The following is a 13,358-nucleotide window of genomic DNA, read 5'->3' on the forward strand; positions in this document are numbered from 1 at the left end:
TAGTCACTTATTTAAAGGCCCAATCTCTGAATAAAGTCACATTCTGAGCTACTGGGGGTGAGGGCTTCAACTTAACGATATTGCAGGGAGACACAATTCAACCCATAGCACCAGTCAATTGTAAGAGCACTCCAGCTGAAAATACCTCCAGAGGAAGTATATTGAGGTTTCTCTAATTCTCAATATGGCCAAGATAATCCCATTTTGAGGAATGAAGGACAACTCATCTTGCAAAAAAGAAAGGAAAAAAAAGAAATGCCATCTAAGGAAGCTATCAAAGCACTTACAAATGGCTCGGCCAAACAAACTCCTCCCAAAGACATTAATTATGTTTCCTTCCTTTGATGCATCATTGATCAAATCTCTCTCTTTTCTTTTTAAAGAAGAAGGGGGCATGTCCTTTCTCATTTTATTCAAGTATATCATTAAGCCGACATCCTCTCTTTGCCACAACTGCATTCCATTTTTGGTACCCAACTTTCTAAATGTGAACAGAAACTAATTTAGAGTCGTTCAGCCTGAAGCTGGTATGGTAGGTATTTCTCCATCCATTATTTCAAGTTATAATAAGCAGGCGTGATTGGAGCTACTCCCAGGATAAGCAGGGCCATAATATTTTCACTGTCACCATGATCACAGACTGAGATAAGAGGCAAACGTGCTATTTTTACTCCCTATTTTTTACTCCTGGTGTTAAATACAAGGAGAACAAGTAAAAAAACAAACTGCCTCACAACCCCTGCAACAGAATACAAAATATCCAACCTCTTCATTTTTCTCAGGCTGGCCCGATGTTCCCCAAGGATGACATAGATACTATTGAGGTGATCTGGTGCTGAGGAGATGCCTCTTAATTGTGTTTGCCGCTCAGAGCAGAAAGCATGCCCATTCGAGGTACTTGTTGTATCATTTTTAAATCAAGGCCATCTTTTTCTCAGTGGTAAACGTGAAATGTTTTTAAAGGCCAGACTTAGCATAAAATCTATTGGTTGCCATGGATACCACTTACCACACAGGACTGCGCTCTGTGTTCAACTGTGTGATTTTCTCTATTCAAAGGTTCAGCATTGTCAAAAAACAAATCACTTTTTCTGTTGTTTATCTCAAAGTTCATTATGGGGAAGGCAATAAATAAGAAGATATTCTCGTATGGAGGGGAGCGATGTGGGGAGTCACTTGGGTGCTACGCCTTAAAATTCAGTATTCCACAATAATTATAGCCAAATTGGCTATTGTTAGGAAATAAAATGCATTTTGATCTTTCTTTTTGTGTATGTGAATATAAAGTAAAGCAGGTACTTGGAAGTCTGCTCCCTACAAAATTACATGGTAATGAGGCTTTTCACACCTACACAGCACTTAGTAACCAAGCTCTGAAAGAGCGAGATTTAGCTCTGGTAGGTTTGAAACTTGGTACCTGAGGCTCGTGGCTTTCCTCTTTATGAGAGAAAACGTGGGTTCAGGACCTCGTGCTCGCTGAATTATTCATGCCGTCTTTCCACCACATATCTTTAGGGTTGAAACCTGTTGGAGGGCTATTACTGAGCACGCGGGTCCACCGGACTCCCAGACTCCTGCCCCTCTGCCGGCAGGTCACAGCGCCCTGCTAATTAGCTTGAATATTTGCATTTGGCAACTCCATCCAGGTCCCACCCCTTCTTCCATCCCACCTCCCTTCCTTAAGGAAAAGTGGGGGGGGAAAATAAGCCCCACAAAGTATTGACAGGAGGAGCGAGAGGGAGTTTCTCACATTACTGGAGGGTATTCAAAGATAATTTGGTGTCAGCAAGATCCCATTGGCTGAAGCCTGTAGCACTTTGCTATAACTCCCAATTAATCAAGGAATGCCCTGAACACTGACTTGCTACTTATTTAAGATGCTCTCCTGTCACCTCTCCACCACTTTTTAGACTCCTTGATTTGGGCTATTTGCATGACAATGAAGTAAAGGGGGAGACCTTAATGAAGGCATCTGTTTGTGAAAGTGCTTGTTGGTATTGGATGCGTGTAATCATAGCCTGAGGGAAGATAGAATTCTCATTTGGGTTCACCCGAGAGCAGTACACTGATGCCCGCTAAATATGCAAATTCCAACTTGTCACCAAAATGATGCAGAGCTGGTGGAGTTGTGGAGGGTGCAGAGCAATAGACAAATCGCTGCCCGGGCATCACCTACTTGCAAGATGCACTGGCAATGAATTTACATATTGCAAGCATAAAAACCAGGCAAAATAAAAGTGAGGGTGCCCACGGAGAGCACAAGCCGTGTTGATAATCTCCTCACCCGCACTCGCCCTTGTGGGAAACTCCGCTGAGTGCGACCCAGAGTTCCAGGCTGCCCAGGAGCAACTGAGGGAAAAGTCCTGAAAACCAGGAGGTTTGCTCTTAGGAAATCAGAGGAGGTGGCCATGAAGTAGAGCTCAGCGAGGGCACGATGTATCCCTGTGCCTAGAACATTGGCTGGCACCCAGTCGATGTGCAAGAAATCTTTGTCATTGGGTCAAACATTAGGTGATTGATAAGAGGTAGCTGTATCAGGTGTGTTTTTCTTGCAAGCAGGGACCACCAACTTTGGTTAGCCGAAGCAGAGTAGGTACTTACAGCAATGCCATGGGGAGAAGTGGAAAAGCCAGAGGAGAATTAGGGCAGTTCCAGGAGTCCACGTGGCAGAAATCAGTCGAGGATCTCTTCAAGATGCTGCCACTGGGATGGACCGGCTCCAACAATTTTCAGTCTTTTCGCCACTCTGTTCAAGATTCAAATTTCTAGGGAGCGTGTTTGTGGGAGAGGGTCCCTTACCTTAGTTAGCTTGGATTATGTGCTCACCTTTTGCCTAGAGCATGGCTGGAACACAAGGGGCCTAGCTAGAAACTCTAAGTTCCAGTCTCGCTTGCAACGAAGTATAGCTAAGTGACCAAGTTCATGCCAATGGAATATGACTTGAAGTGATATGTAGCCACTTATAGGACTGGCACTCCTCCATGCTTCCTTTCCATCATGCTGGGTGGAACTGGCAAAGATTGGAGCAATGTTGGAAACCAAGCATCGAGGATGACGGATCCACCCTGCTAAGCTAGGTCCCTGGATGATTGTGTGGAGCAGAGCCTGTTTCCTGGCTCTGGACTGTTGTATGAAAGAGAAATAACCTCGTGTCTTGTTTGAGACATTACATTTTGGAGTCTTTTTGTAAGTAAGCCTTCACTTTAATACTATGGGTGAGAAGAGCATCACCCCCTCCAAAGCACTCTGGAGGGAGACTTTCATCAGAAGAAGGAGAAATGGACCCTCGGAAGCAAAGACAACAAATGCCTATTACAATAGTTGGTATTATTGGCAATATGATCATCATGCACAAGCCATATGCAGTGCAAGTATTCACAGCTCCTGCTTACAGACCAGACTGTCTGGTTTGAAATTCCCAACCAGCGAGTGTCTCTCTCTTTGCTCCTCAAATGCAGGACACGTCCCAAGTGTACAGCTCCCCTCCACTTCCTGAAATGCCAATCACAGAATTCCTTGTTTCCGGGACTGACGAATTAAATCCGAACCCACTACAAAATGAAAAGAAATGAAGTCTTGGGCCTGCCATCTTGTCTCTGTAGCCGCCACTAGTGGGGGTACAGACTAATCTCTCACACTGATTAGCACATGCCCAGCCTCAGTAAACACGGTTTTGCACTAACAACCCCTAAGGAGAAGCTGTCGCTGGTGAAATAAACAACTCATTAGTCTAGGGAAAGAATGGTCAGCAGAGGCACGGACTTCTAATTTATATTTTTATTTTGTGATTTATTTTCAATCAATCAACAAGTACTCATTGATTGCTTACTATGTACCCACCACGGCTTTCATTTTGAGTAGAACAATGCATTGTTTTCAACATGAGTATTCTTATTGGTGTTTAACAACAACAAAAAAGTTCTTGACTTTTCTTCCTAGTTAAAATCCTCACACATACACACTCACACACTCACATCTAGTCATATATTTTACCTCTGGCTGCCTTGTTAAGGATAACTTTCCCATTTTACACTGAGAGTCAAAAGAAACGTGGGATTTATTTAAAATAATTCCATTCTGGAGTAAACTTTTTCTGAAGTGTGCTTATTTCATTGGTGAGGCCTCCCTCCCACCCTCCTCCAACCCTCCCCCCACCACCTTCTTCGATGTCCTCGTATCTCATTCCTGGGTCAATCTGTTCACCACATTCTGGCATGACACAGATTTGAGACCTTTCATCATTAACTGTGCTGGTTGTTTAACCGGTTCAGGGGTCTCCTCTTCAGATGAGAGAACTGAACTCACTGACCTCACTTGTTCACTTCCATCTCTCTCAGTCTGTACATCTTTAGTTATGGTCTTTCACGCTTTGCCCAAGAGCCTGGTTCTGATTAGCTCAGCTCTGATCATCAGTGTTGTACACAGAGTCTTCTAGACTGCCCACCTAAGTCCAACACTCCGATTCCTCCTCAGCCTTGACCTGTTGACCCCCATGGGAACTGGCTTGCTTCCTTGTCTCCGAAAGTAGAAGAGAATTCACTCCAGTGCTTCAGCATTCCAGCAGAGATGTGCAATTCTGATCAGAGATGGAGAGGTGGTCCTTTGTCGTAGGGAAAACCTTTGAACAAACTTTCCTTACATAGAGATGTGTGGAGCCTCAGCTAGGGAGAGGGTTTAGACAAAAAGAAATTGTGTTTTCTTGTGTGTATTATAAAGGAATGGGAATATGAGGAAAGGGAAGTCGGGAGCTAAGAGTCAGAGTAGAGTCTAGATCAGAACTTTCTGTAAGGATGGAATTGTTAGATTTCTCTGCTGTTCAGTTCAGTGGGCACTAACCAGAAGTGGCTCTTGACCACTTTTAATTTTATTTAATTTTAATTATTTTAAATTTGAATAGCCACACGTGTAGTTAGTGACAGTCCTACTGGACAGTGTAAGTCAAGATAGAGAAGCCTCAACAAATTCAAGCTAACGTCTCAGAAGAAAACAGCCAGTGAGAATTTGCCTCTGTTGAGGATGGCTGAAGGCCTTTGGTTTTCTGGCCTGGGTCATGACAGTCTACTATGCAGAGCTGAGAAGGGAAGCTAGGAGGACGTAGGATTTGTAGGACAATGGAAGAGGAAGGCAGGAGGTTGGTGCAGCCGATGAGAGGGTGAGCTGCGAGACCCAGGCCAGACATGTCTCCCCACATCCAGTCCCCCGGGCTTGCCTCCTCTCTCCAGGCCCCCCGATGCTTGGGAAGTGTCTGTGACCCATCAAGGCCCTTGGCTGGTGGGAGAATAGATGGGGCCGGGAAGGGAGGCTGGCATCCTTGGTGGCCCATGGCACACAAACAGCAATGACCGGATAGGGAGAATGGAGGTTGAGTTTGATCTGCTTTTTACGCACAGTCTGAGGACTCTGCTCCCAGCTAGCCCAGTGCTATCTGGGCAGGAAAAACAGTGGAAGAATGCAAACTTGCAGAGAATGCCAGCTTCACTCTGCTCTCTCTTCCTCTCCTTCAGCACATGTCCCAAATAGCCACCAGAGGTGAGACTCTGTGGGTTCTTCTTCCACTCCTGCCAGTCATCATCAAAGCCCATCTCAATGTGAACCCTCACACTCATAAACTCCCACTGGTTCTGAAGACACAGTGCATCAAATAAGTGGCACCAGGAGGTAGGGAAAAGTTGTAAGAAACAAGATTTATTTGCAAGTAGAGAGAAAGCTGTGTCTCCAACTTTTCCCAACTTTTTGTGTCATAAGCATTACCCTAGACTGGGAGCAATAGATGCAGCTTGAAGTTGGTGAGTCTAGATAAAGAAATAAGCATATTATTTATAGTGATTGTGGTGACCACAACAAGAATGAAAATCTTTTGCTCTAGGGTGGAATGGGAAGATGGAGGAGAGAGAATTCTCCTTTTCATTTTATATGTCTTTGTATAGTGTGACCCTGAATCATTTTCTCAAGAAGAGTCTGGCCATATTTACACTGTTGATATTGAGGAGAGGCAACAGGCCACAAGACAGTTCATTTTGGAAGGCTCTTTGGGTAAGAACAGATCACTGGAAGTCTAAGATGGTGTTTCTTGGGGGTATATGTCTAATAATGGGGGGATAATGTGCCCATGTTTTGATGAAACTGTGGACCTGAGTGTGAGGGGGGAATTGGGTAACAGAGGGCTGAGCTCTGTGCTGAGAACGTTGGGGTCTTGTTTAGGGACATTCTGCTTACAAGGTGCCACAGAGCCACCAAATAGGGTATCAGAAGAGGTACAAGAAGAGGATCTGAGTTCTTAACAGAAAGGCCCTCTGAATCTTAGTGTATGAAAGGGTATGAAATTAGATGAAACCAATTCAAACAAAGGACAGGGAAAATGAGATGTGGGCCCAGTAGGGACTCTGACCGTCTGATCTACAGGTTGAAGAGTCACCATTAGACACAAGAAGAGAGACTGGGCTTATATCCTAATGAAGTTTACAGGACAAAAGCCCCACACGCTGCAGTTCCACACCAAACTTTGGAGGATGTGGTAGGCAGAGGAGGACCTGCTGGACACCCACAGGGCAAAAGGGAGCACCTCCTCACCTCGTAGCCTACTTTGGGGGCAGAAATATTAACCCCCTGAGTGGCAAAAGCCAGAAGCGACCCTAGAAGAGGTCGGGAGGCTTTCCTTTCAGAAGCTGCCATGCTCTGCCATCACCCAGAAGGTTCTCTCCTCAAGCACTTTACTTTGCTTCATTTGTCCTCCTCTTGCTTCAATCCATTACATCCTGAACACTTACAGAGAGGAAATGAGCAGAATCCCTTAACGCCCACAGGAGGACGTGGTTGCCTGATAAATGTGGAGGTAGAGCAGCGTGAGTGTCCACTGATAAGGGACCTGAGGTGGGAAAGCAGCAGAGAGCAACACAAGCCTCCCAAGGTGCTCCCGACGGCTGAGCAAGCATGACTAGTCCACCCTTTGCAGGAGGCCAAGGGCTCTCTTGAGGAGGAAGTCCTCTGCTCCTCCTCCTGTCTGGAGGGTAATATCTTCTCTGGCTCTCCGTTCACGGGATGCTGGTCCCAAAGCGCCTACACAGCTTCAGTTCCTCCTGGCCCCTGCTGCTGAGCAGCAGACACTTCCATTTTCCCAGGCTGCCACTTCTGGCCCTCCCCCGAACATTACATTGGCTTAATTATTTTAATTTAAAAAATAGGCAACTAATGATTGCAGCTCTCTCAGCCAATACATAATGGAGCCCCAAAGCTAAAGGAGCTGAGGTCCGCTGTGAGTCTTTAAAAGCTTCCTGCCCCAGAATGGCTCTCACACTTGGCTTGGAGCAGGGGCTCCCACTCCCCTTGGGAGGGCTGATTAACGTAGTCAGTGTCAATTCATTCCTTCTGCCTTTTGTGGAAAACCCACCCCATAGCTCTGCCTGAGTCAAAAGGGTTCTGGGGTGCCTACGATTTCTTGCTCAAGAAAAAGAATAGCTTTTTGCATAATTCTGAGAGCAAGCAACATGACTTTTCACCACACCCTGGAAAATTCCGAGATACACAATGCATAAAATGAATAGAGGTCCCAGCACGCAAGCCGTGATAAGGAGGTGTGTGGCATTCCACAGTGAGTCTCCTGCCTGTGAAGCGACATAAAAGCCCAGTTAGTGCTGTGTAACAGCTGTATTTTTCTTGTCTACAAACTCCAGTTGTATGAAAGTGGAACACAACAAGGAAACACTGTGTCTGCCAATAATGGAAATTGCTTGAGATTTCCGAGGAATCGGTAAACGAGAGGGGGGTGGCAGAGGTGGCTTTGGGAGTTCATGTCTTGGCTTGAGATTTTGGACACAGGCGTGTGGCTCTGAACTTAGCAGCCCCTGAGAGGAGTGAGAGGAAAGTTGATAGGTATGTGGGGCAGGGGGGCTGGGGGGGAGGGGCATGGGACTTGAAGGTCTGTGGAGGCTACACTTGCAACAAGAGGAGAGATGAATGGGATGGAATTCATGCCCGACCAAGTATCAGGACCCTTCATCTCAGGTTCTCCCCGTGTCTGCAATTGCCACCACATCCTGAGTTATCCTGCTCAGGAGGCCTTAGAAGGGCCAGAGCAGGGACAAATAAGAAGCTTTTTGGCTCTGGATCAAGGTGTCCCCCATAAGGGGGCTCTCAATTGTTTTTCCACCTGTAGCTCTTATATCTTCTAGATCTCTGGTCTCCGGTGAGGAGAGACACAGGGCATGGAGTTCACAACTACCTATGAGGTGGGCACGGGTGGGTGTCATTATGTCCATTTTAACAGATGAAGAAATTCGGGCTTGCACGGTTTAAGTACCCACGTCTGTGTAGTTAGCACAGCATCCGCAGAACCAGCTTTCAAACCTGAGCCTCTTAAAATCCCTCTCAAGGCTCTTGATTACCTGCATGGCCTCTTCCATGGGTGTGCTGGTTTCTGACCAACCCACCCATTTGGCCCCTCCCTTGCTTTGCCCTTCGTTGTATCCATCTGGCTCCTAGAAGCCCTCTTGCCTCAGGCCCAGGGTCCACATGTGCTCCTCCCCTTTCTGCTTTCAGAAAGGGCTTCAGAGGGCTTGCTGGTGACTGCTGGTTTCCAAACTCCTGACGATCTGTCTGCCTGCTTTCTGACCCTGGCTTCAGCCTGAACCAGCTCTAACAGTCTCAGCATTTTGCTCCATCTCTGGGCTTCATTGGTCATGTTTGCTAGAGGACTGTCCATGAAGCCGGGTCATGTTTGCCGGGAGCTGGGCCAGACAGCAGGTCATTAGCCAATAACCGCTCCATTGAGATGTTGGACCAGATGGGAGAGGCAAAGTCCGAGCCAGGAAATGGAGCCAAAAGTGCATCAGGTGCAGGATCTGGAGAGAAGTGGCACCAGAACCCGTGCAAAGGTCAGTAGGGTAGAAGCCAAAGGGAGATGCCAGGCAAAGGCAGATAAAATAGGGGTAGTTCTGGAGTTAACTCTATGACCACTGAGCATCTACCCATGGGATGTTCCTTGAAAACACAGCCAAGCACATTTTACTCGTTTTTTTTTTGTTGTTAAAGATTTATTTATTTATTTTAGAGAGAGAGAGAAAAAGAGCGTGAGGGGGAGGGGCAGAGGGAGAAAGAATCAGAAGCAGACTCCCCACTGAGCGCAGAGCCCAATGCGGGTGTTGATCTCAGGACCCCGAGATCACCACCTGAGCTGAAACCAAGAGTCGGTCACTTAACCAACAGAGTCACCCAGGCGCCCATACTAGTGTTTTAACCATATTACCTCAGGTGAGATATAGTAAGTCCAGATGCAGACCAAGAGAGAGAAGCCAGAGAGTTTTATTTATAGTTATCCTCACAGTTTCCTGGAAAGAACACAGTGCACTATGCGGGACCATATGCGGAAGCACCAGGTTGGTCACAAGGCAGAAAGAGGAAGCAAAACTGTCGTGGGAAAGAAACTTTCTTGTGGTTTCTGTGGGAAGGAACATGGGAAACAAGTTAAACCAACTTAGGATTGGCTAGTTGAGTAATGGGGCTCTGGGGCTTAGGGCCTATCTCTGATCATGTGGTACTTGGCCCTGGGGTGATTAGCACAAGTGTATAGGGGTCTGGAGTGGAGAGCCTCATAAAGGAGGTGATTGGGGTTGTGGAATTAATTGTCTACCCAAGAAGGAGACCTGACCAGCCTCTACCCAGGGCCTCAAAACTGGGTCAAGACAGCCTCGGTACAAACCATTTTATAACTGTGTTGGGATGGACTCCTAAGGAGAGTCTTTGTGTATTTCTTTTATAATTATAAAAGTAGTACATGGAGGTTGAAAATTCAACAATACACTGAAAACGGATTTTAAAAGTGAGTCCCAAATATCAGAGAGAGATAAATTTAATAGATGAGTTATATAGCTAAATCTAATAGATAAAAATGTATTTTTCCAGAACTTTGGCTATGCCCATAGGAAATATGTGTTCGTGAACATACACTTTACTCACCCATATTCACATTGTTTTGTAGCTTATAATGAAGATAAAATGGGATCATGCTATGGTATAAATTTATTTTTTTAAGCACAATAATATAACATGGACCTTCTTCCGTACATAAGAACGCTGTTCTTTTTGAATGATTGCATAGTATTCCACAGTATAGATCAACCATAATGTATTCTAAATCATTCTACTATTAATTTTTATGTTGCCTTCAGATGTTTCCTAATACATTGATTCAGTAAACACTGTACATACTTGCATGACTTCTCTGAGGAATAAATTCCTATAAGTGAAATTTTTGGAACAAAAATTATATGCATTTTAAATTTAATTAGGAACTATTGAATTTCTCTCTGAAAATATTTCACCAGTTTATATTCCCACAACAGTTTATGACTAGACATTAGACATTATTGATCTTCATTTTTCCAATCTAATTGGTGAGAAATGTGTCTCTGTTTTGTTTTGTATGTATCTGATCACTAGGGAGGTTTGTAGGTCTTCTTAAATATTTATTGCTGTTTGAATATCCTCATCTATAAGATGAAATTTTCAGATCTTTTCCTGATTTTTAAACTTTTTTTGGTGTTTTGAGAATAGTAACTTTTCATTATGTAGATTATAAATATTTTTATTAGTTTATCATTTGCTTTTAATTTTGTTTACAGTGGTTTGTTCTGAATAAAAACTTTTCTGTTTTCTATAATAAATCTGTCTATATTTTCTTTTCTGGTGTCTGGGTTTCTTGTCTTGCTTAGGAAGTCTTTTCCATTAGGGGTAGACTTTTAAGGGGTCTCGTCTGGGCTAGGCAATATTTCTAGCACTGGTATACTTATGAGGAGCTGTTTCTGCTTTCCCAGAAGCCTCCTGATTGCTGGGGGGGCTGGTTAGGGATGCTGAAAGCATGAGTCACAGATTAAGTGATTCTTAACTCTTCATGTGCCATATACCTCTTTGGGATTCTGATAAAAGCTATGGACCCCCCACAATTTTGACTATGATTTCAGAGGTTTTATAGACCATCTAAATTCTGTCATGGAGCCCTACTGATTCCTCCTCAGATTAAAAATCCTCCTCTACTGCATTTATAAATATCTGATCAAGGTAAATGTTTCAAATGATTTCTGCCATCAAATTATAGTCCCGATTGTCCCTCCCTGTAAAATTTTGCTTGGGAAGCTCTTTTTTTTTTCTTCCAAATTTTTATTTAAATTCTAGTAAGTTAAGATCTAGTGTAATATTGGTTTCAGAAGTAGAATTTAGTGATTCATTGCTTACATATAACATCCAGTGCTCATCATAACAAGTGCCCTCCTTAATACCCATCACCCATTTAGCCCATCCCCCACCCACCTCCCTCCATCAACCCTCAGTTTGTTCTCTATTATTAAGAGTCTTTTATGGTTTGCCTTCCTCTCTCTTTTCTCCCCCCTTCCCATATGCTCCTCTGTTTTGTTTCTTAAATTCCACATATGAGTGAAAGTGTATGGTATTTGTCTTTCTCTGACTCACTTATTTCACTTAGCATAATACTCTCTAGCTATGTCCACATTGTTGCAAATAGCAAGATTTCATTCTTTTTGATGGCTGAGTATTATCCCCCTGTGTATATATACCACATCTTCTCTATCCATTCATCAGTCAATGGACATTTGGGTTCTTTCCATAGTTTGGCTATTGTTGATAATGCTGCTATAAACATCAGGGTGCATGTACCCCTTCGAATCTGTATTTTTGTATCCTTTGGGTAAATACCTAGTAGTGCAATTGCTGGGTCTTAGGGTAGCTCTAGTTTTAACTTTCTGAGGAAACTCCATACTGTTTTCCAGAGTGGCTGCACCAGTTTTCATTCCCACCAACAGTGTAAGAGGGTTCCCCTTTTTCGGCATCCTCACCAACATCAATATGTTTTCCATATTGTTAATTTTAGCCATTCTGACAGGTGTGAGGTGGTATCTCATACTTTTCTATTTTCCTTATGATGAGTGGTATTGAGCATCTTTTCATGTGTCTGTTAGCCATCTGGATGTCTTCTTTGGAAAAATGTCTATTCATGTCTTCTGCCCTTTTCTTAACTAGATTATTTATTTTGGGGGTGTCGAGTTTGGTGATTTCTTTATAGATTTTGGTACTAACCCTTTATCAGATATATCATTTGCAAATATCTTCTCCCATTTTGTAGGCTACCTTTTAAGTTTGTTGATTGTTTCCTTCGCTGTGCAGAAGCTAAAAAGCTTCTGAGACACATTTCTCACCAATTAGATTGGAAAAAGATAAAAATCTTGATGAAATCCCAATAGTTCACTTTTGCTTTTGTTTCCCTTGCCTCCGTGCCTGGGAAGCTCTTTTTGCAACACCACATTGTCTACCCTGGATAGTCATGGCTTTCTCATGGCCCCAAATGTAAGGTGAGTGTCACCTCAGCTCAGGATTAGCAAACCAGCCCCTTCCTAGCAGTGCAGCCTCCCCCACTACACCCATGTCATGTGTTCTCTTGGATCACTCTGACTTCACTCCTGAGTTCAGACCCAGGGAGATGATACTGGGGCTTTTACACACTACAGTGTGACTGAGGAGGGGAAAGGGGTTTGCAGAGAGAGATGCCAAGGGCTGCAAGAGAGTCGTCAGGGACATTAGAATCTACCTATCTTCAGAAAGCCTATAGTGAAGGACAATACATTTAGCAACGGGATGTTACAAAGGCTCTGGAGGGGAGAAGTGAGGAACTTGGAGGTTCAAGGTCTCTTCTGAGAAAACCAATAGACTGTCATTGAGGGGAAAGGTTCAAGGACCTCTCCAGAGTGTCGGGCTTCCCTAAGTGCCAGAAAGAGAGGCGATCCATTATGGGGACCTCAAGTCCTTGCACACCTAGGAACTTCAAAATTGATGCAAACATCCTCTGCAGTTCTCTCTCTGATAGAAAACTCCTGGGCAAAGCTACTCAGTACTTACACAGAAGCACGAAGGGGCTGCTCTCAGCTTGAGAAATGTCAGATTTAAAAGGTTCTGATTAGGGGCACCTGGGTGGCCCAGTCCTTAAGCATCTGCCTTCGGCTCCGGTCATGATCCCAGTGTCCTGGGATCGAGCCCCGCATTGGGCTCCCTGCTTGGCGGGAAGCCTGCTTCTCCCTCTCCCACTCCACCTGCTTGTGTTCCTGCTCTCGTTGTCTCTCTGTCAAATAAATAAATAAAATCTTTAAAAAAAAAAGGTTCTGATTGTTTTCCACAGGGCTTTAGTGGCCAAAGGCTCTGCTTAGAGCATGAAAACCAGCACATTCAACACTGGAATTTAGGAATATCCTCAAACCCCCCTCCCCCCCCAAAAAAAACAGGAATTGAAATCCCATCTGAAGCAGGCTCTAGCTCTCTACTGATCTGTTTCTCCTGGGCTTCCCTTCTCCACCTTGGGT

This window comes from Halichoerus grypus, chromosome 3 (assembly GCF_964656455.1).
Source record: "Halichoerus grypus chromosome 3, mHalGry1.hap1.1, whole genome shotgun sequence".
NCBI lineage: Eukaryota > Metazoa > Chordata > Mammalia > Carnivora > Phocidae > Halichoerus > Halichoerus grypus.